This window comes from Notothenia rossii, assembly GCF_949606895.1.
Source record: "Notothenia rossii genome assembly, chromosome: 6".
Taxonomy (NCBI): domain Eukaryota; kingdom Metazoa; phylum Chordata; class Actinopteri; order Perciformes; family Nototheniidae; genus Notothenia; species Notothenia rossii.
This window is the reverse complement of record NC_136909.1, coordinates 55,144,499-55,167,455: the sequence shown is the minus strand read 5'-3', so window position 1 is coordinate 55,167,455 and position 22,957 is coordinate 55,144,499. Positions and strand designations below refer to the sequence as shown.

Below are 22,957 nucleotides of genomic sequence, written 5' to 3'. Positions count from 1 at the left end.
TGTATATTATTCCAGATTCAGGGGACCAAGTATTAATTTTCCTTTGAATATAATCAATAAATCAAACAATATAAAATATATATATATAAAAATACAATTGCCTTACACTTTTCCTTAACCCTCTGGAGTAGATATGTAGAGGTCTCCTTAAATCACCTTTTAAATGTACTTCTTATAACATGGCACCCCATATGTTACTTATCAAAAATATTCAGGACACTCTCTGGTCTTGCTAGAGATGCAAGTCACTCACCTTAGAGCACTGTCTTATGAGATACTTAGCTGAAAATTAGAAATCCGATTTTTGGAAAACCTAAAAACTCTTGGGAAAACACATTTACTCATGTCGTCTATGTTTTGGGGCATTTTAGATTTGGTTTACAAAAGTAGTGAAATAATTATATGAATTACACTATAGGCCTATATAAATTAAATGAAATTTTATTCATGTGTAAAATAGTTCCATCCCTCTGCTTTCACCACAGAAAAGTTACATCAGGACTGATTCATGACTTCATATTCCATACCAAGGTTCATGTGATGTGTACAAATACAAATTGAGCATTAGAACTTTTTTTTTCAACCAACAATTTATGTTGACATAAACTGTAAAATCTCAATATTTACAATATCAGAACTTTTTCAACCGACTATTCATTATAAATATAAAGACAGGGGGAGCAGTGTCATGGTCTTTGTCTGTCTTCCAGGACAGGGGGTCTGGCTGCTGGTGGCTGTGTCGGAGGGAGGTAGGTGTGATTATCCCAGGTTGATGCTGGTGGCCTTGTGGGAGGTACATCTGCTAGGCGAGACTTCTTTGCTGGCTGGGTTGATCGTGATGGCTGTGATGGAGGCCTTTGTACCGAGGTGTATCTTAATCTTGTGGCAGATGGAGATGGAGGCCACTGTAGTGATGATGGTCCTCTGGTCCTTGGTGGTGATGGCTCTGGTGAAGGCCCTTGAGCCACGGTAGATCTTGACCTGGGGGCAGGGACAAATGGAGGTTCTTGTTGCTGCTAGGCCCAGGCAGCTGTGAAATAAAATAAAAAATATAGGACAATAATGACTACTAAGTTTGTTAAAATAAAGTTCAAGTGGAATGTTTCTCAAGCACAAATAACAATGCACAACTCAAAATAAAATTCTCTCTCTCTCTGGAGGAAGAGGAGGAGGAGGAGGAGCGTGTGAGAGAGAAAGAGAGACGTTGTTAGTATTTGGTGCTAGCTCGGAGCTAACGGAGATTAGAAGCTGTTTCAACAATAAGGAGAGGGAGAGCTCTCTCCTCTGGGATCGAGAGAGATAAGGTTAGGGAGGTAAAGGACTATTAGATTGTAATCTTTAGTCTACGTTATCTCAGTGGGTCTCAAACGGTTTGGTCATCTTGTAAACAAATATTTCCATCTATGTAATATTAGTTGTATATAAAATGAGTTAATAAATCACTCCACTGTGTGCAATAGGTCAGTACAAAATAAAAAACAGAGTTTGAAAGGGGAGTGATTAGTAAAATATGCATAAATAAAAAGAAAGAATGCAGACTAGGTAAGATAAAGATAGGAGAGAGGAGTTGATGAAATATGTGTTATTGCTTGTCAAGCAGTGTGAGAAAAAGTTTTTAGAGAGTACTTGTCCATGGACAAGTGAGTTTGGCAATTTACTTGTCCGAATACATTTTTCACTTGTCCAGAATGGACACAAATTGGGGCGACTGGAATCTTCTTCTTCTCCATCGTATTTTACATTTTCCCACGGTTTTACGACACCGCTAACGTAAGTGAGCGGTGAGATTTTACTGCATCACACATAGGGTTGGGTATCGTTTGGATTGGAACGATTCCGGTTCTGCTTTTCGATTCCAGTCATTTTCGGTTCTCGATTCCGGTTCTTTGAGAGGGTAAAAATAAGTCCCATGAAAAACTGGGAGAAAAATATATTTATGAAAACATTAAGTCAAATCTGTATTCCTATTTACAAATCACTTCATACTGTTTAATCTATTACGGTTATTGAATAGAATTATATGAAAATAATCTTTGCATTGTTTATTTAGTTTTAAGTGGTGCAGTTTGAGAATGTACAATTGGCCCAGTCTCCTCTGATGTTACACTGCAACCTGCCTGTGAGACAGAGTCCAACCACACATGTTCAACGCATAGGCCTTATAATAATAATAATAATAATAATATATTATATTTATAGCCTATAGGCCTAGCGCTTTTCTACAACTCAAAGACGCTTGCACGCTTACACATGTCCTGCAATACACATGCTGCAGCTGCCCAGCTGCTCACTGTTTGTAAAAGTAAATAAATAGTATTTTCATTTCAATAATGTACTTTCTATACCCTGCTTCATAAACAATACTGACATCCCTGTGCTCCTCCGAGTCTGGGGGTCCGGGGATGTGAGGAAAGCGCTAGGACACAGGGAGGCTGCTACACTTCATAAATGAAATGGCAGTCAATATTAACAACACAGGAGCTAAAACGCTTAATAACCTTCATTACGCGTTAAAGAAAGAACATAAGAAAGTTTGACAAAGATGAGGCTGTTAAACGGGCATCAGATCCGCTGTGTGTAGAAAGAGAGAGAGAGAGAGACGCTGAGACGCACCGTGCAGCGATCAGCTGATACGGAGCATAGAGAGAGAGAGCTGCGGTCCGCGGGGCTCGGCCTCCTGTCCTCACAACTCTTATCAATCCCGGGACCGGACAATTGTTATTTCTTGTTCCTACTCGGAACCGAGTTTTGCTTCCCAACTCTGCCACTGTGCTACACTTCCCGCCCCGCCCCCGTCTACTGTACAGAAAGCGGCGAGATGCATTTCCTTAGGAATCGACAAGCAGAACCGAAACTAACATTTCTAAACGAACAATGGTGGACACGTACAATTTGCGAATGAGTTCTGCCTTTTGTAAACTGAATTTATCAATAATTTTTCAATAAATCAGGGCGAAAAACGTCACTTGTCCGCCGGACAAGTCAATTGAAAGATCTACTTGTCCGATATTGTAAATAACACGTCCCGGACGGTGGGACGTGTACTTTTTCGCACACTGTTGTGAGCATATTCTAATGGATTTTTGATGATTGAAATATATACTAGTACCCCCCCTAGAGGATGTGAGGTTATCACAAATAAAACAGGTATACATGGATAGGATACTAGATAAGTGTGCACACTCATTATATACACACTACACATTTTTCTTGGATTTGTTAAAACTATAGTCCCTAATATATTTGTAGAAAGGCAGGAAATGGAATTAAATTGAGAAAATGTTTCATTGCGGAGGACCCCCTGTTTTGTGTCCTCCCCACTTCTCAAACCAAAGTTACACCCTTACACCCTTGCACCCACACAATGCAAGTACACTATTACTGTAATATTTACATTTACTTATCTTCCCATGGATCCTTGTTGCTATATTCTTCTTCTTCAGAAGAGTAGAAGCCTCCAGGTTCTGATGCTCCATCTCCACTGCTGCTTGTGTTACAAGTCTGCTGTGCAGAGCTGGTAATCAGATAATAAGCCTGTTGATCAGGAGAAAAGAATGAAGCAGAGGGAAAGTTACTGCCGTTTGTGTGGCCGTTCTAGCCAGAATGTATTAAACACATTAATAAATTCAGTTACAAATTATATCTGTTTTCTCTATTTATCTAATAATTCTTTGTGTAACCGGTCTGGATTGACGCCAGATGTATCTCTGAGTTGTGTTGAATGAAAACGACTTCCTTCTTGCCAACCAGGTTTATTATCTGTGCAAACAGAATATAGTGACGGCAGGAAATGGCTTCACCAGCTTTCTACCTCAATACTTTGCCTCAGTGAGGCCTGAGGCTAACTGAGAATGTAATCATACATTTAGCAAATCAAAATAACCGTATGACATATTTGTCTCTAATCAAAAATGGACATAAATCCACATGCCATATGACTTTCATGAAGGATTAAAGCCTTTTTGATTTACAGTCTATAATACAGTGATAACAGATAACACACACAACCCGGTTGACTGTACTCACTTTAACATGGCTATGTTGTACAGGCACAATATTAGCATAGCATTAGCGCTTTAGCATTTAAATAATATGAACAATTATGACCTCAGTCCAGCATTTCACATATTTATACAAACAGAATAAACTTGAAATGTAAGCCAAACTAGTGCACGGGAGTCATACACATGGTAAGTAGAGCCCTACGTTATTCAGGGAGCAACAGCCTGTGCTAAAGAAGCTAGCGGACGCCATTAACCACACGCTAGTGGCGTAGCTCACAGAATGACATTAAACTACACATAAAACAGTTTCAAACACACTTCTTTGATCGAAATATGACATAATCTGTGTAAACAGTACTAACCCGTTGAACAAGAGAAATAAATGAAGCAGAGGGAAAGTTGCTTCCTTGTGTCTGGTCGTTCTATAATCGTTCGTCTTCTTCTTCTCTCGGTTTTTGGGCGGATTGCAAACAACTTTAAGGTGCATACCGCCCCCTACTGTACAAGAGTGTGTATCATCATATCATCCTATCACCACTTGTGGAATTATACCACTGTGTTTACGGTGTTTTAAATTATTCCAATCAATCCTTTTTCACTCAAATACTTAAGAATGGCCTTCCCGATAGCTCTTACCCCCTCACCTTCTGTTCCCAGTATCCCCATCAGGCTCCACTCCCTTCCTGCCTCTCTGATCCTGTCTCTTAGTTTTTCCTTCTCTGTTTTGTACATGTTGCAGTGTAATATGATATGTTCCACATTTTCTTTAACTCCACAGTTCCTACACTTGTCACTGTTACTTACTGATACTTTACCCCATGACATAGAGTAACATTCAATGCTGTGTGATCCAGTCTGAGTCTAGCTATCATTATTTCCTCCATTCCGTTTCTTTCTTTATACATATTAATTCTGATTGTCTTTTAAACTGCCTTTCTGGTCTTTCTCCCACCTTTTATGCCAGATTTCCATCCCTTTTTTCTTAATTAGTGCTTACTTCTCCTTTTCCAAGTTGAACTGGTAATGTTATTTCCTTTTGTAGTGCACGTTTTGCTCATTTGTCAGCACACTCGTTCCCTTTCACCCCCTCATGTGCAGGCACCCAGCAGAACTGAAGATCTATACCGCCTCTGTGAAGACTTAACAAGCTATGATTAAGTTCTATGAGTAATTCTTCTCTGACAGTTGTTGTTGAATGTATGCTTTTTAAAATGGATAATGAATCTGTGCATATCAACACCCTATCTGGTCTGACCTCTTCAACCCACTGCAATCCTATTATTACAGCCAGCATTTCTGCTATACTGATAATTGATCAGACGTTCTTTTTGAAATAGATATTTTAAAGTCTGGGATATATATACCAACTCCAACACACTCTTCCTTGTTCTTAGAACCATCTGTGTATATTTTGAGGTATTTGTGATCATTATTGACTTAATTGCACCTATACACAACCGTAACACTTTATATTGTAATCTATCAATTTTTAGTAATGACGTTTTTGCTGCTGCATATATTATAAACCCGTAATCCAGAGTTGTCCTCATAATTGCCCCCTAGATGTCAATTAGTGCCTGTTTGTCTGCCCCCCAGTCACATCTTGCCACTGCTCTTAATAGGTATAAGCCTTTTCGATGTCAAAATATACTATTGCCATAACCTCTTTCATTTTCAGTGTCTTTACACTGTATTCCCACCTCATTGTTCACTCTAACCAAAGCATCTATCGTGGATCTTCCTTTACGAAAACCACTCTGAAAATTACTCAGCAACCCTCTTTGTTCTAAGACATGTCTATATGTCATCTTCTCCATCCATTTACACAAGTGTGATGTTAATGCTATGGGTCTATAGTTACTGAATACCTTGTTTTGTTCTTTAATAGCTCTGCTACATTCCTCATTCCACCACGGCACCACTTTCTTCCTACCCTCTGTTGTTCTTTTTGGTATAGTTGTATTTTCTGCTTCTTTAATGTGCATTGTGATTTGATTTGAGCAGTCCTCTATACTTCCTTCTCATGCTAACAATTGTGCTGACTCCTTACAGCAAAGTCTACATTTCTGTCTGCTTTACCAAAGCACCACCTGGTAAATATACTCACTTCCTATTTGTGTTGATGATAGTGAAAACTGGGTAATGGTCACTTCCTATGGTACAGTCACTTTTACATTCCATTCACACGATTTAACTAAACTATCCGTCACAAGTGTGAGGTCCAAACATGATTGTGTCCCCCTATTCATGTCTATTCTTGTTTTTTGTCCATCATTAAGGCAAAACAGTGATCTTTCCTCTGGCATTTCTTCTACAACATCCCCACTACTGTCTGTTTGAATGCTTCCCCATAGGCTGTTGTGAGCATTACAATCACCACACCACACTTCCCTTCTATGACTCGTCCCTGCTATTGTCTGTAAAGTTTCAATGTGAAGATTTTTACACGGGTTATAGAAATGTACAAGCTTTATGCTTCCTTCTTTCATTGGGCTGCAAATTTCTACTATGACACATTCCTTGTCTTCAGGGGATGGAACTATGCTATTGGGTAGTACATGTGTTTATAGGTCCTGCCCTCTGGCCATACACACCAGGGATTTTGGGCCCCATGAAAATATATCACATTGGGCCCAATCACCAGGCCCAGGCCACGCCAACCAAGCACAATTGCTTTAACCACACCTCCATAACCCAATCGACTCATTTATGCTTTAAATAACTACCTGTACAGGCTTGCATCAATCTTGTAGTCCAAAACTAACTGCACAATATTTACTGACACTGAGCTTTGAAAATATAACACTTATGGGGGGACAGGGCTGCTGAGCCTAGAGATGGATCTGTTTGTCCTGGCACCAGGGGGAGGGACAACTGATTCAGCATGATAGCTGTCTAACAGAAGTTAAATCCATTTCTCACTTATTCTGACAATCTACTTAACCCAAAATAAAAGAACCCAATAAAAAGAGTTGTTAAGTAATAAAGAAGTCACGTTGTAATATGAAGTCACGTTGTAATAACAATAACTAATCTAACTAACTAACTAACTAACCTCTCTCGTTCAGATTAATATTGTCGGGTGTTCTTTTTCTGCTTTGCCAAAGGCCATTGTGTCAAGTGTCCCATTTGGGTTGCCGTATGTAGTTGTCCATCTCGCACATGCGCAGTACAGATCGGGCAGGGGGGTAGATCCAGCGCCATATAGATAGAAGAGTTACGACAGCGGAAGTCCAAAAACGGTTATCGTCACGTGGTTCATGTAGACGAGAATCGTTCCCCGGAAGTTCATGGCGGGCAATGTGAATGCATTGATAACAGGAGATAGAACTACGATTTTTGGTAATTATTAGTGAATAAAGGTTTTGATTTGCAATATTTATACAACAAATCGATATGTGTCTGTATTTACATCAATATGTTTTAAAAAATAAAATAGAATTTGCTAATATTAAGTGATAATATTACGATTAGTGTGAACAACTAGTTTACATGTTAGGCTAACAGAGCCTTGGTTAAAGAGCCTGTTGCTGTTTATTTATAGCTTTGAATTCTTTCAAACCAATATTATCTTCTTAAACTTGTATGGTAGTCAGGAGCATCACTTTCTAATGTTTATTGATATATTTAGAGGGAGGGGATCTAAAGGAATGGTTCAAAATTCAGATTAGATTAATTTCTACCATTTTCTTAAATTCATGGTAGTTTCAGTAATCCCATGGTAATTGAGGACACAAGTTGTCTAAATGACTAAAGTCATCTTTATGGCTTTCAGAAAGGACAGGAGACCGACAGGTGACTATCAAAGGACTAGCAGCACCAGCAGCAGCAGCAGCAGCAGCAGCAGCAGCAGCAGCAGCAGCAGCAGCAGCAGCATGATGATGATGATGTTAAATGTGTTGTTTTAGGAACATCCATTGCAAATACATGGAATTCAATAAACATTGAATAGCATATCATGCAGTTTATCTGTGCCTTTTCCTCCGTGTTGTCCTGGTTTGCTGTGCTGCCTCCTAGTTGCCACCATGGTTTGCTGTGCTGCCTGGGGATGCTCAAATCGCTCCGAGAAAGGAGTACGAATGTACGGCTTCCCCACTGACAGAGCGGAGGAAAAAATGGCTGGCTCAAGTCAGCAGGAGCAATTTCACGACCAACCGCAAAAAAATATGTGATGTAATTATATACAAACACTGCATTTGCACTTTTTCACAAAACGAAAACCACACCATTGGGAAAGCTTAATGTTTTGTTTAATACAAAAAAACAGGGAAAGGCTTGAAAAACACAGAGTTGAGACTCAGGGTGCAGGGTGAGGGTCTCAGTGCAGGTATTCAGGCTCCATAGAATCCCCCTCTGGTTCTTGTGCTGAAAGAGGGAGTAACAGACAGGAGAAAGGGTTATACACACCTATATAGCACACCTATTGGATGGGAAATTGCCTTGGGGAGATAAGGTGTGGTCTTTGTTCCCAACTGAAGTTATGGAACTTTATTATTTGTGACTTTAACCAAGTATGACAAATGGCATCAGTAACAGATGTGATATGAATTTCTATAAAGTTGTCTCACATTCTTGGTCATATTTTATATAGAGTATGTAATGAGTATAACATGTCCAGTAATCATAAAGTGTTTCCTAATACTGTGTATTCACACATTTTGATGCAGACCAGTTTGTCAAGACAAAAAATGGCAAGATTAGGCTGAGAGCAGAGGCTATACGCACCATCTTCGTGCATCGCCCTTTGGTCAAAAAGAGAAGGGCCCCTGCACCACGATTCACCCCGGGACCTGTATCTACAAAGCCCATAGCTCATGATCACAGCTATAGTGTGAAAGGTGACACAGGTATAATAAGTATGAACTCTTAGTAACAAAAGTAATATTTCTTATTTTTAAGTGGTATAATATTTTAAATGTTCGAACATTTACAGTGCCATGTCTTCTACTTACATTAGTCTCAAAGATTGAGGGAAGAAGGGATGAGGAGACTGAGAGAAAGGAAAGTGAGGGTGAAGAAAGAGAGGACATGGCTAGTGAGGAGAGACAGGGAGGGCGGACACCACCCACTCAGCCAGCAGCCAGTCAGCATACGAGGGAACCAGCAGCCAGTCAAACAGATCTATTAAAAAAATGTAAGAGAAAATTAAAGAGCCAAGAAGGAATCACCAAAAAAGCAAAGACTGCACTAAGAAAAATCAGGAGGTCTTTGATTTCCTAAAATTGAAGGCAGATACAGATGTAGCGATTCATTTCAGACAGTTTGAAACGTGAGGGCCGTGATTGGTACGTGATCTGCCCTCGCTCAAGGGAAAACCTCCAGCTTGACTTGAGACCGCCCCTGTGATAGATAAATGTAATTATAATGAAGCCAGCTGCAATGGATCATTGATCCACCAGGGGGTGCAGTGGGGTTCCACACTGGAGCTCATGTGAAATAAAGGGAGATACAGTATGCTGGATGTACAGCGAAACTTTGTTAAGATCCATATGTCACGGATATCATACTACTGTGCTAAATAAGAGACATGTAATCATTTACAAAACATCACCATGTTGTTATTTAACAAAATAATTTTGTTATTCGAAAAAACGAACGGGAGGAAATGCAGCCAGGCTCTCGATTTTTAATCCTAATTTAATCATCATCTTCACCACGATCATTTATGTTTATGTTCGCCGAATTGACATGAAATCACTGACACATATGAATATACTGTATTCAACTTCATTAAAACGTTATTAACGTGCCTAAACTCAGTAATTCACCAGAAAATATGTATATTTTAATGGAGCTTCGTCGGTCGATCAGGATCCCAAAGTGTAGCGGAGGGATCCTCATCTGGATGAAGGTTGTTATATTCCCCATAAGGAACAAGTCGCTGCAAATTATCCCGCTTATTACATGGCCACATTCTCAACAAAGTAACGACATGACTCCCAATATTAATTTAAATGCTTTTATGGATTTAGAAAATGTTTTTATTGATTTAAAAAATAGTTGTATGTATTGATTTAAATTGACATGCATCCGCTAAGAAAAATAGTCCGTTGTTACCGTTTTTTTAACAGTCTGAATGAAACGGCAGCTCTCAGCTGTGTATTTACACAACTAATGGCCCATCAACCACAGCTCTCTCCCCCCCTCCCCCCCTGATCTTTCTTCTCCAGCAGCTAAATTAACAGTAGGTTACTCTGAGTGACCATAGACTGTATGTGACAAGCTTACAGTTAGTGACGTAACAACACCATAAAAGCTGGTGGGTTGAAAGCAATACGGGAGGTAAAAATAACTAGAATAATTGTGATTTATTTATTGTGGCTTTTATGTTTTTAGGTATAAAATGTTATGTAATTCAGGCTTATAGTTCACCCTTCTCTAAAAGCCTTCAACAATGACAATATTCATTGTAATTTAATAAATCCTTCCAACTCACATTGTAAAAAATAGCCTACTGTAAGTTAAGAAATCATTTCAATATGTACATCTTCTGATGTAACAACAATAACATTATAAATAGTAACATAGCTGAACATGGTATTGCACATTTAGCTTTGAGTGTTACTGACCTGAGATGTTTTTATTACATGAATTAAGGTGACCGAGGCTTTTTAACATACAGGGATGCAAACTCATCAGGTATGAAAAAGGTGACAAGGATCCGAGCCCCCGGCTCCCCCACCCCACGGAATGACAGAGGATTTTAGCAGTCAGAACAACTAAAGCAGCAGTGTTAATAATAACAGAAACGCCAAAGAGTCACATCTAATAGAAATATATAAAAGCATTTATTTTAAATTGTGGAGCAGTCAGTTTATAATTTTGGCAGCACTGTTGAGCATTTTGAAAATGTATTTTCATGCCTCTGTGCAAGGCTTAAGTCTTTTTATCTGTATAGCCACATGGTGTAAAGTAACTAAGTTCATAAACTCAACAAGTACTATACTTGGGCACAATTTTGAGATACTTGTACTTTATTTAAGTATTTCAATGTTTTGCTACTTTGTTCTTCTACTCCACTACAGTTCAGAGGTACATGCTGTACTTTTCCTCCACTCCATGTATGTAATACCTTTAGTTACTTTACAGATGTGGATGAATGATGTGAAATATAATCAAGTGTTAATTCCGACTTTAGTTCCACCTGGATTAAATCCACAAGCTACCCTGCAGTATACAAAGTCATTCAAACTAGCTGCACCTTTACCAGCTTTGAGAACACTTTCATAATCAATCATTATAAAACATATCATATATATTATTCTGAAATGGACCAATCTGCACAATGACTACTTTTACTGTCGCTACTTTCACTATATTTTGATGATAATACTTTTCTACTTTTACTTGAGGAACATTTTGAATGCAGGACTTTTACTGTAACAGAGTATTCCTACACTCTGGTACTTCTACTTTTACTCAAGTACAAGACCTGAGTACTTCTACTTTTACTCAAGTACAAGATTTGAGAACTTCTACTTTTACTCTAGTACAAGATCTGTGTGCTTCTACTTTTACTCAAGTACAAGATCTGAGTACTTCTACTTTTACTCAAGTACAAGACCTGAGTACTTCTACTTTTACTCAAGTACAATATATATATACTTATACCACCTCTGTTTATACCCTATGAAAAAAACTATTAGAAATAGAAGGCTAAAGCTCGTTAGCAGATAGTGACAATGTATGCTAGCTAGCTAGCTAGCTCAACGATTCCTTAAATAATATTGCCACAGAAAAACCTTTCAGTTCACATCACGCTCTGCCGCTCCGACAGGGACCTCTGCTCTGAACACCTGAACGGCCCGTTCTAACAGCTGTTCACCAGCGGTTCAGTCTGTGCCACAGTGACTCCGGACGCACAGTTAATATTAACGAACGCACCCGTAGGTAATGTAGCTGCTGAAGCTAAACCATCATCTCGGAGCAGCAGAGTCTTATTATACATCCATGAGCAGAGCCGAATGGCAGGAAGACTCGAGCACACAGCTCGTACTTCATTATAATATATAAAAAAAGAACACCATGCGTGTCATGATTGCACATAACAGCTCACGGCCGCAGATTACTCCGGGTCCCAGCCCCCTCCATACCCCAAAAATATTTGTATTGCAGATCTACATGAATCACACAAACGACTTATTTTGGATTCAAAACGGCGAATTTCGCCGAAAGGTGACAAGTTTGCATCACTGAACATAGACAGAGCACAACTGAAACATAACATCTGAGATGAAACAACATAATACACTTTTCGGGGATGCTTGGGATGTGAGTGAGGGACACGGCTTAGAACGGGCGTGTCGCCTGGCAGGACAGGAGAGTGTGTGCACCAGGCTGCCTTGATCTATGAATTCATGTCCGTGACACTCACTGCTGCCCACAGCTGTTTTATAGAAGGAAATTCCTTCACTTCATGAAAGTGTTTTAACCACACACACCTCTACACACACATGACGGGTGTTATTTTCCTCATAAGGAACAAGTCGCTGCAAATTATCCCGCTTATTACACGGCCACATTCTCAACAAAGTAACGACATGACTCCCAATATTAATTTAAATGCTTTTATGGATTTAGAAAATGTTTTTATTGATTTAAAAAATAGTTGTATGTATTGATTTAAAAAATAGTTGTATGTATTGATTTAAATTGACATGCATCCGCTAAGAAAAATAGTCCGTTGTTACAGTTTTTTAAACAGTCTGAATGAAACGGAAGCTCTCAGCTGTGTATTTACACAACTAATGGCCCATCAACCACAGTTCTCTCCCCCCCTCCCCCCTTGATCTTTCTTCTCCAGCAGCTAAATTAACGGTAGGTTACTCTGAGTGACAAGCTTACAGTTCGACACAACACTGTCATTGCAAGTGACCCTCAGTTAGTTTACTTTTATGTTCAACTGCTAAATTCGTTACTGATAAAAAAGGGCTTCTACTGTACCTAATTACCTTAACACTAGAACCGCCAGAGGTTTTTGTATAGGCCTACCTAAACCCGTCAAATCCCGCTATTAGAATGCAATTTTTAACAACATACGGTGCTACATAACACACTTTCAGGAAAAGTCACGGACTGGGAGACTTTAATATTTTATTGAAAAAAAGTTACATTGCACACACACAACACACATCACACAAATTGACCCGATTGGCGGTTCTAGTGTTAAATAAACTAACCAATTAATGAAACCAGTTCAATACGCATTATTCTTATTCTTATCATTCTTTATGAGCGCAGAAATAGTCTTAAAATCAGATCTGTTTTTTAAATGAAATCTGACGGCAGGCAGTTAGCTCTGATCACCTATGATAAATGCGCCGCACCTAATCGCTGGCCATTCAGCCACAGAAACTGTTCAAAATGGGGGGGAGCTAGGGGGAGCTCCCCTGAAGGCCGACTTTGAGATAAATAGGGGGAGCCCAAAACAATCGTGCATATTTGTGTCACACAGATTAGAAATGTTGAGTTTCTTTAAATAACAGTTCTTGAAATAAATAATAGTTATTGTTCATAACAGTTTCTGAATATTTGTTTTATATTTGTGAATATGTCTGGGTGTTGCCATCTGTACGTGGCGGCGCTGCATTCTTACTTACGTTGCTATGGTTATGGCGGTGATGCCGGCGCGGTATTTGAAATGTTCATATTGATATTTTTTTAACTCTGGCTTTGTAATAAAAAAATATGGCAAAACGAAAACAGCCAAGCGTCACAGCTTTTGTATTCACAAGCAAAGAAGCGCAGGAGTCTAAAAATGACAACGTGAACGGAAAACAACTTTTAGTTGGCCGGCTGTAAGCGGCGTTACGGTCGAGCTTGACAGCTCCACACCGAGGGAGAGGCCTGCCGATGCGGAGCCTGAAGAGGCTTCAACAACGGCCACATCCGCCGGCCTAGTGACACCGTCTGTATTACTAGAAGAGTGTTTTTATAGCAATTGAACGCATCCGCGCTGCTGCGCCAGTCAACAGAGCGTGCGTGTGACATATTTAGTAGCAGGATCTGCTCAGAAAAAATAGGGCTCCCCGAAAGCAAATGGGTAATTCGAAAACTGACAGAGCTCCCTCTATACAAATCAAACTGTAGACGGTGTGAAAGCACCTATTGTTTTAAATAATGGTCGGAATGTGACCTGTGAGCCTTCTGAATTACCGTGGGACAGCACATTCTAAACTAAAATGTTCAATCAATAAAGTAACATCTTATCTTATCTTAAGGCGAGACACGGCAGGCAAAAACATCGTTTTTCATGCCCATGTCAATTTTGAGATTTTGTGCTATTTTGATTCAATAAGATGTTTTCTTTCAGGCTTTTGGAAGGAAAACGTACAAAATACACATTTAGGTGTTTATTTTACTATAGTTTGTCTATTTCCGTCGGTAGATTTCTCCTAAATTCACCAAAAGTTAGCAATCTAACGTAACATAAAGTGCCGTGACCGCTGTTTGCTCCATGTCATGAGAGGTACCGTTGGAAAGCTCAGGGTCTCCTGCACAATCTCATTGGATCCAAATATGGTCATTTCCTTTGTATCAGCAACCAATCGTGAAAGTACAAAGGGGTCATCTGACCAAAGAACGGAATCTTATTGGCTGGTGTCAATTTCTGACAACGTGATTCGTTCAGATGCGTCACGTGGTGCGCCATGACACTTCCTTGTTTATATTTGCGCTGAAAATGTAAATCTCAAAATGCCGAAACATCCGCGAAAAAATCGTTCAAAGAGAAGAGGACAACAATTGTCACTTGCACATAGCAAGGTAGAAGACAAAACAAATGACCCCGAACCTGAAAAACCTTCACTTAGTGCGTCAATGCGCAAGCTGTCACCCAAAGAGCAGGAGGGTTTAGATAGCGCCACACAGCAGTGGCTGATAATACATGTAGCGCGGCTGAATGAACTGCTCAGTGGGTTGATTTGCCCAAATTGCGCAGGGACAGGGCTCAAAGTTAACATCGATCCGCAAAACCATGGTTTCTGTAGCAGCTTAATTTTAGAGTGCAGTCTGTGTGATGGTGGGTACCGCAAAAGTGTGTACACATCTACACGTCTTCAAGACGAAACCAGGAAGGATGTTGCTTTTGATGTGAATGTGAGAATGGTGCTCTTAGTGCACGAGTTAGGCTTGGGCTATGCAGCTCTGAAGAAAATAAGCAAAGTGTTGGGGATTCCTGCACTTCATCTCAAAACCTATCAGAGACATGACAAGAGAGTGACAGGTATAGAAACAGGATTGAGACCAAGAAAACTTGAACTATTGACTTCAGAGTATAACTTATCAGGACATTCAGTTGACTTATTTTTTTCTCTTATTAGTGGCAGAAATAGAGAGAGGCCTGGAGTCACTTCACAGGACAAGGGAGCAGGTCAGGCAGGCTTATGCAGATGTGGACCCAGATGTTGCAGAGTTGCTGAGGGAGGATGCAGAGGCAGTTATAAACATCAGCGTGTCATTTGATGGCACATGGCAAAAGCGAGGCTTCACATCCCATTATGGGATCGGTGTGTGCATTGACATCCTTACTGGATTGGTGATAGACTATGAAATCCTATCATCCTATTGCCATGCTTGTGCTCTAAAGGGAAATGCCAAGCAAGAGCAAAAGATTACAGAAGAGGAGTATGACAGTTGGCGACAGACACATAGTGATTGTGCAAGAAACTTTGCAGGGTCAAGCAAGGTAATGGAGCAGGAGTCAGCCAAGAGGATGTGGGCCAGGTCTGTGAATCGCCACCAGGTGCGGTACACAGAGATGTTGTCAGATGGGGATAGCGCAGCATTTAGGGAGGTGGTTGCACTGAACCCATACCCTGGGCATGAAGTGGCGAAATTAGAGTGCATTAATCATGCCCACAAGCGAATGGGTACAGCACTCAGAAAAATGAGTTCACAGAAAAAGTTAGGAGGGAAGGGTGTAGGGAAGCTGACTGCAAAGAAATGCAAAACTTTGCAAAATTATTACAGGGGGGCAATTCTCAACAACCAGGGTTCAATCGATAAAATGAAGGGAGAAATATGGGCAGGTCTCCTCCACGGCATGTCTACTGATGACAGCCCCTTACACACCAGGTGCAATCCCTCCTGGTGTTGGTATAGGAAAGCAGAGGATAATGGGGAAACACCTGGTAGCCACAAAGAACATGCTGGAAACTTTTTAAAGCGAGAGGTGGGGGAGAAGCTTATCCCTGTGTACCACCGCATGTCAAGTGACAGCCTGCTCCAGAGAATGCAGCATGGAGGTACTCAAAATGCCAATGAGTGCCTCAACTCTGTGATATGGGCGCGGTGTCCAAAAACGGTCTTTGTGGGGAAAAGCAGGGTTGAGGCAGCTGCAAGTATGGCCATCTCCACCTTTAATGAAGGTGCCTCTGCCATGCTGGCTGTTATGGAGAAGTTGTGGCTCCAGAGCACAGCTGTTACTGTCAGCGCAATGAGACAAAGTGATTTGCTGAGAATTTCAAAAGCTGAGGCCATTACATCTGATAGTTTGAAATATAGGCGCAAGAGTCTAAGCACAGCAAAAAAGGTGAAAAGACATCAGCAGGAGATGCAGGAGGGGCCTACTTATGGAGCAGGCATGGACTAGGGTGGCAGTTCTGCAGTGCGTGTGTTACTGTGGTCGTAGTGTATGTGTGTTACTGTGGTTTTGTTCATCAGGTACATACTGTGTTACTCAGTTTTCAGTTGTATTGTGTTTTATATGTTCTATATTGTTGTTGTTGTAAGTATTAGATTAGATATTGTGTCTGAAAATAGTGTCTTCCAATAAAAAAAATATGGAATTTGACAATACATATCTTTAAAGGTCGTTTTCTCAAAATGAGTTTTTTCTCCTACTCTGAGCACAAAATGTCCACTTCAGTAGCACGTAGACACACCAAACCTTCCAGTTATATTCCTATCCATATTCTGAAGGCTTTTACAGAAGGGTTTGTTCATTTATCATTCATAGCCTGAATTATATAACATTTTATACCTAAAAACATGGCGAAAATTGATATTTTAGGGCTGTTGACAGTATTTTCTGATTTATTTAGTGATAAAAAGAGATATAAAAAATCCCTTCTGTAAAAGCCTTCAATTCTAATATGACAACAAAATGAAACAAGAATTTTGAACCTGGCTTTATCCAATAAAAAAAATTCGTTTCCTGAAATGTGTTAAAATATGCGCATATTTAATGAGATTATGGCTAATTTGCATATTTAAACATGCTATTTCTGAAAACTTGTAATACAAAAAACAATTGCCTTATTGTAAGTAATTAACTGGAGAAATTTCTAGCTGATATCTTTAAGTTAAAAAAATTACCCTATTCACCTGTAGTGTCTCGCCTTAATAATATCTTCATATTAATAATAATAATAAATCATACAGTATGTGTCCGAAAGGGAGCAGGAGGAAGCAAACACAAAAATATAATGCATATTAAAGCAAACGATTGTAAAGGTTAAAGTATGAGCATAACAAATAAAGAAGTGTAATGTAAACATTTACATAATTATGATTATTTAATATATAAAGACTATATATTATTGAATTACAAGATTAGATATACTTTAGTTGATCTAAAATATTGATGTGTTCAAATGCTCTTCAAAACACAACTGAAAGTCCATGAAACTTGTCTTTCTGTATTTGTGAATGAAGCGCCATCTCCTGGTTAAAACCTGAAATTGAAAATCTGGCAACGCCCTCTTGGAAAATAGTGGGAGGGCTTAACATTCCTCTATAGAGCTCCTGCGGATGATGTCACATATGCTGGTCACGTGACGAGAAACGAAGGGGGCAGCCATTTTGGCAGTAATCGCGTCAGTAAATTCATTGGCAGGCACTGGCAGACTGTCGAGGATGGTGGATAACTGCTGTGCACCAGGTTGCACAAATAGGCGTGGGAAGAAGAAAGGTGTATCTTATTATCGCATTCCAAAAGACGCGGAGAGGAGGGAAAAGTGGATCGCAGCGATTAAAAGAGCCAGGAGCCGTCTGAACAAGACTGAAAGATGGGACCCCCCGGCCGTTTGCTTTCGCTTATGCAGTGATCACTTCATATCAGGTGGGTGAAGGAATACAGTACAATGCTACAAAAAGTTTTCAAAAAGCAAAAATACAAACTAGTTTCAGACGCACTGCAGTAGCTATCCAAGCTAATAAACAAACATGCTAACGTGACACTGCCGTAGCTAGACAAGCTAATAAACAAACAATGCTAACGTGACACTGCCTATCAAACTGGAATAATTTAATACTTACCCTTGCAGTGATGATGCCGAAGTTTTTGGATGTAAGACTCCACAGTTGAATGTTGTTTACGAAGCCGGACTGACACCATTTGTAAGCCTCCAAGCTTTTTTAAGCTCTGAGGGAGTCTCCTGAGTACACTGATGGAAAGCTTACAAGATAGCTGTGGATGTCCGCGTAGCGCAAGTCGGGTACATCGTCTTCAGAGCAGGAGGTTATGCTCTTGAAAAGCACACCGGGTGCATTATATGGGTCGCTTATATTTAATCTTTCTAATTTTGTACTATAAAGCCGAATTTCACTTGAATTAAAATGAGATGTATACTCGCACGGTAGGAAAACGCTGGCGCCGGTCGTCATGTTTACTGCCAAAATGGTGGCTGATAACCAAAAGTCACGTGACCGCAGGAGCTCTATACTGGTCTTTGGCAGGTGGTAGGCAGGAAGCTGTAAACTGGAATCTGAAATTCAGTGCTCCATCTGGAGATTAACAGACCTTGAAAGGGAGTGTGTGTTGACCTTGGATGAAATGGCAATCACACCAAGTGTGGAGTTGGACATGATTACAGGTAGGGATGCACCAAATATTCGGCCGCCGAAAATTATCGGCCGAAAATGGTTAAAAAGGCCCTTTCGGCTTTCGGCCAATTTCAAAGACTTTCACCACTTCGGGATTACTCCACCACTTGAAATCAAAACACCCGGACAAATATGCGGAGTAAGATCAAATCACAAGCACTGACAGCGAGAGACTGTTCAGCGCTGCCTTGCATGTGCTTGATGAGAAGAGGAACAGACTTATGGCTGATAAAGCAGAGAAGCTACTGTTCATTAAAAAGAACCTCCCACTTTTCCTTAATAAGTAGACAAGGCTGGCTTATCATAAGCTTAGTTCTACTAGTCTACTCTATACCCACTTTCCTGAACAATTTTCATTGTGAGTTATAATTCACCATCTCAGGTTATCATTAGGGGGAAATGACAGAAGCACAGTGTTCAATATATTGTACTTTCGGTATCTAAATGATACAATGTTGTTTACATTGCTCATGAGGACAGACCACCTTATTTGCAGATTCTTGAAATTGTAATTTCATTTGTAAATAGTTACATTCATATGGATTTATCCAGTTTGCACATTTGTATGCATGCACTTATAGGTGCATTTGTTGTTGTTGAAGGCCTGGCTGTTACAGTCTTTATTTACACTATTTAGTTGTAGGCCTACTGGCCTAGATGTTTATGCAGTTTTAAAGCACCTTGGCTTTGTTCTGAATGCACTTTGTTGTAGTTATCCAACAGAGAAAAGAAAATGCACTTGACTTGGAATTAATGTACTGTATGCATTCAAAAGTGCTGAATAAATGTTTTATGGACCCATAATAGTGATTATTATTTAAGTTAAGTTTTGCCATAATCATTATTTTTCCATAATCAGGCAGCTGAACAACATTGGTAAAAAATGTATACATTATATATATATGTATATATATATATATATATATATTAATCATTTTCGGCCTTTCGGCATTCGGCCAACTGTTTCCTATTTTCGGTATCGGTTTCGGCCAAGAATTTCCCATTCGGTGCACCCCTAATTACAGGCAAACTGTTCGGTGATGTGACTTTACCAGGTCACACTGGAGTGGCAACACATGCTTGTGTGTTTATGTTGGCTGGAAACACAACACGGTGGAAGCAAGTAGTGGCATATCATTACACTGGCAATTCTACCAATGGAGCAGAGTACAGGCCAATCATTATTGATATAATACAGAGGGCAGCATCAATAGGGCTACATGTGCTTGATGTCACCACCGACATGGGTAGCCCTAACCGAGCCATGTGGAAATCCTTTGGGGTGGACCAAAATAAAACATCTGTGCCACATCCAGCAAAACCAGACAGGCAGCTTTATTTCATGCCCGATGTCCCACATGTGGTAAAAAATCTAAAAAGTGCCCTTGTCCGTGGGCAGGTCTTCATAATTCCTGAGGATGTTGTTAACAGAGAGAACCTCCCCTCTAACGAGGTTTCTGTGGTCCCCATTAAGGACTTATTGACCTTTCAGGAAGGGATGGCATTAAAAATAGCTCCCCATCTTTCAGCTGCAGCCATCGAGCCAAGTCACTTTGATAAGATAAAGGTTGGTCTTGCTCTAAATGTGTTCAGTAAGGCTACAAGTGCTGGGCTGAAATACATGGTGCAGCAAGAAAACCGCCCTTTGTCCTACCTGACGACAGCGTGGTTCCTGGAGCAGGTTGATCGTCAGTTTGATCTCATGTCATCTCGCCATCCAATTACAGCCCTGAGCAGACTCAAGATGGAGGAGTACCAAAAGGCCATCACCGTCCTCCAGAACATCGTCCATCTGTTTCGTGGGATAAAGATAGGTCAAAAGGGAGGTTGGAAGCCTGTTCAAACAGGGGTGATAATGGCAACAACATCAATTTTGGCCATACAAGAGGAGATGCTTACAGAAGGACACAGGTTTGTGTTAACGTCAAGGTTCACACAAGACTGCCTTGAAAATACATTCAGCTGTGTGAGGTCTAAAAATCCTGTCCCAACTCCAGTGGAATTCCATCATGCACTGAGAATCATATCTGTGGGGCAGTTCCTCACCACCATCAGCTCTGGGAGCTATCAGGAAGACCACAGTAGCTTTTTGGCAGACTTCCTGGACACAGGGGAGCCAAAGATCACTCCATCAGTCAGAGTGGAACAGCTGATGGCGGTGAACAGAGCAGCTGCACCTGACCTCACAAAAACTGAGAAATGTATTCTCTTCCATCTTGCAGGCTACATCGTCCACAAAATCATCAAGTTTGCCAGCATCTGTGAAAAATGCAAAATTGCAACAGAGCACCATGATGAGAGTCCTTCTGGTGACAACAGCTTGTTAGTGGACTTAAAAGACTTCAAGGCAGGTGCTCTTTGTCATCCCTTCCAAGAAGCCTTTGACTTCATTCACCAGATTGAGGAACTATTTAGGATCAAGACTGGTTCCTCCCTCATGCAGCTCCCCAACGCAGTGGGTTTCTTGGAGAAAGAAGCTCAGGCCCTCTCTAGCAGGCTGCCGTCATGCTGTGGAGTACAACAAAAACTCGTAAAAAGATTCATACGGCTGAGGTTGAGAATTGAGGCCAAACAAATCAGAAATGACAGAAAAAAAAAAATATTAAAAGATGGCCATTTTGGAAGCAAGAGCCAATCCAAAAAGGTGAAAAGGAACAACAGCAGCCAAGCTACCACATCCAGCAACCCCCAAACAGATCCACAGCTGCAATCCTTTCAATTAGTCGTTGCAATGGAAATATTTGGACTAAACATTGCTCTTCCACCTGCCAGCACCCAGCTAGCATCACTGCCCCTCCACCCGTAACATCACTGCCCCTCCACCTGCCAACATCACTGCCCTCCACCTGCCAGCACCCAGCCAGAGGAGCGCAAACAACAAAAACAAGCAAGGTTTCCCGTCATGTACCTGGAAGTTTGGGTTGGCAAAATGGAGTAAGAGAGTGACTTGAAAAACCTTGGTGGCTCTCTATTCATGTTTTTACAGTTGTCTTGGTTACGGCTTAAGTTTTTTTTGTGCCATTTCCACATCTTTAGAAAATATGAAATTAAAAATTGAAGTGAAATCAACCTCTTCTCTTGAGAACAAACTTTGATTTCTCTGTCTTGTGAGTTTGCAGTCTTGCTCCTCCACCTGTAACATCACTGCCCCTCCACCTGCCATACAGTAGGTTACTAACAAGATTACTTATATAATACAGTGATAGAATACATGTTTAGTATGCTTACTTATATAAAACAGTAGTATTAAACTTACCTTGTGTTTTCACTCTCACTTAAGTCCCTTTCCCTTTGACATCAATCCAAAATCAGCTGAGCTGCAACATAATACAGACAGGTAATAATCAACATAATCACAAGGACACAATATGGCTCTGCTAAAAACACTCACTCTTACACGCACCAAACTTTATATTTATCTAATATTTAACTCCCTCCACCCCCACATACAATCCCGTTTGGAAGCCCCTCTTCTCTAATTCAACAACGTTGGACGAAATGACATTAAGAGAACGGAATTTAAAATTAAAAGGCTGTTCAACGTGTGTTGCTAACTTGATCCGGTAGCTTAATCTGTTATCTGTAAACGTTCCCTAAATCTACTAATTTAGGGATAATCCACTGACATCCTTTAATACACATGTTAATTTGAATCAGATGTACTGATAATATCCGCAATATAAATCTTTAAACTTCTTCTTACCTTTAAAAGTCCGTCACGAACGGTCTATTATACTGCAACGCTACTGCGCTGCTAGCCTTGGCGCTAACTTCCGGGGAACGATTGAGAGGCTCCACGATCCGCCATTGCTGTAAAAAAGTGGTCAATTGGAGTGAACGGAGATGACGTAACTCTCAGTCTATATGGCGCTGGGCAGATTATGTGAGCAGATCGGTTAGTGACAGAGGTAACCGTCGTAACCAGCAGACTTCATCCGCTTCTATCCAGCCTTAGACACTTGGAAAATGAGCACATGTGATACTGGTAAGGATAAACTAATGTTAATATATATATATAATATAATTTCACATGGCGAAACGTGAACGCTTGTCTGAGTATATCTTCCGTTGAATCTGGCTGTGACTCTTACCGGCTGTTGATAGCCCTTATAAGCTAACGCTAGCAT

At 40.3% G+C, this 22,957-nt stretch overlaps 2 long non-coding RNA genes across 3 annotated transcripts; both read right to left on the bottom strand.

The window, feature by feature from the left end:
- Positions 1-425: 425 nt before the first annotated feature.
- On the bottom strand, positions 426-4,660 carry LOC307042644. Its single transcript, XR_013809206.1, has 2 exons — positions 4,367-4,660; positions 426-3,534 (listed from the first exon to the last, which is right to left on the bottom strand). It is a non-coding gene; the product is annotated as an uncharacterized lncRNA (long non-coding RNA).
- A 3,534-nt stretch (positions 4,661-8,194) lies between these two features.
- Positions 8,195-22,644, bottom strand: LOC307043055. Of its 2 annotated transcripts, XR_013809271.1 has the most exons (4): positions 22,534-22,644; positions 22,087-22,147; positions 8,730-9,125; positions 8,195-8,369 (listed from the first exon to the last, which is right to left on the bottom strand). It is a non-coding gene; the product is annotated as an uncharacterized lncRNA (long non-coding RNA). The 2 variants fall into 2 exon arrangements; XR_013809272.1 differs by lacking the exons at positions 22,087-22,147; positions 22,534-22,644 and having other exon boundaries at positions 8,730-8,828; positions 8,957-9,179.
- Between the last annotated feature and the right edge of the window lie 313 nt (positions 22,645-22,957).